This window comes from Trypanosoma cruzi (genome assembly GCF_000209065.1).
Source record: "Trypanosoma cruzi strain CL Brener chromosome Unknown tcruzi_1047053407667, whole genome shotgun sequence".
NCBI lineage: Eukaryota > Euglenozoa > Kinetoplastea > Trypanosomatida > Trypanosomatidae > Trypanosoma > Trypanosoma cruzi.
The window spans coordinates 1-910 of NW_900798.1; the positions used below are offsets into that span (position 1 = coordinate 1).

The 910-nt window shown below is 61.1% G+C and overlaps 3 non-coding genes across 3 annotated transcripts, besides 1 other annotated feature; all 3 read left to right on the forward strand.

Annotated features, from left to right (window-relative positions):
- Positions 1 to 152: 152 nt before the first annotated feature.
- On the forward strand, positions 153 to 249 carry Tc00.1047053407667.10. Its single transcript, XR_008254008.1, has one exon. It is a non-coding gene; the product is annotated as a C/D small nucleolar RNA (snoRNA), TB11C4C1 (small nucleolar RNA).
- A 5-nt stretch (positions 250 to 254) lies between these two features.
- Positions 255 to 291: a microsatellite.
- A 67-nt stretch (positions 292 to 358) lies between these two features.
- On the forward strand, positions 359 to 445 carry Tc00.1047053407667.20. The gene has a single exon (XR_008254009.1). It is a non-coding gene; the product is annotated as a C/D small nucleolar RNA (snoRNA), TB11C4C2 (small nucleolar RNA).
- A 201-nt stretch (positions 446 to 646) lies between these two features.
- Tc00.1047053407667.30 lies at positions 647 to 736 on the forward strand. Its single transcript, XR_008254010.1, has one exon. It is a non-coding gene; the product is annotated as a C/D small nucleolar RNA (snoRNA), TB11C4C3 (small nucleolar RNA).
- The last annotated feature ends 174 nt before the right edge of the window (positions 737 to 910 follow it).

Here is a 910-nt window from a genome sequence, read left to right on the forward strand (position 1 = left end):
GCGCTGTCGGTGCCGCGCGTGGCGCCACTGCCCGGTTGCGCGAGAGTTTGCGGTGACGGTGCGCGCGTCGAGGCTCCCTCCCCAGTTCGGGAAACGATGGGAAAAAACAAAACCAAAGAGGACGCGCACGGGTGAGAGATGCGGCTGCGACGCGTGATGAAATTCCACAGTTTCCTGTCAGTCTGACGACGAAAACGCGTGAGGACGCAATTCCCGACTCAGCTCACACTGAAGTGCTTTGCTTTACACCCCCATCTTTCTTTTTTTTTCTTTTTCTTTTTTTCTTTCTTTGTCCCTCTGCTCTCGCTGCGCAGTTTTGCGGCCCAGCGACGCGCACGCCCGCACACACACACACGCGCTACGATGGAGACATGTTGTTCGAGGTCCAAACAGTTTGAGCGACGCATTGAGAACGGAACAATAAAAATCACCTTTCGGCTGAGCGCCCGCTCCCCTCCCTCCCACTTCCTGCTATTGTTGTCGTTTTTCTTTCTTGCGCAACGGCGCGCACGTAACATCCTGCCCTGTCTGGCGCCCTGCCTGTGCAAACGGTTGGTGGCGGGCCCGCCCGAAAGCGCAAGAGAGAGAAAGAGAAAGAGAGGGCCGAATTGCCCGGAGGTGGGTTGTGGTGGGCGCACGCCGCTGCTGATGGAAGCAACCAACTCTTGTGCGCGAGGGCGCGTGGCCCCGTGAACGCGCTTGCGTGATGGCCAAAAACAAACTCAACAGGTCTGACAGCCGCCCCGCCCGCCGCAACCTCGCCGGCTGGCCCCCGCGCCTCCCCTCGCATGGCCAGGAAAGGCGCGTCTTGAGACCCACCGCTCCGTGACGCTGGGCGCTTGGGTGCATCGGCGCCCCGAGAAAGAGACACGCCGGTCGTGAAGCGCAGCGACCCTTGGGCCGGTGGCGC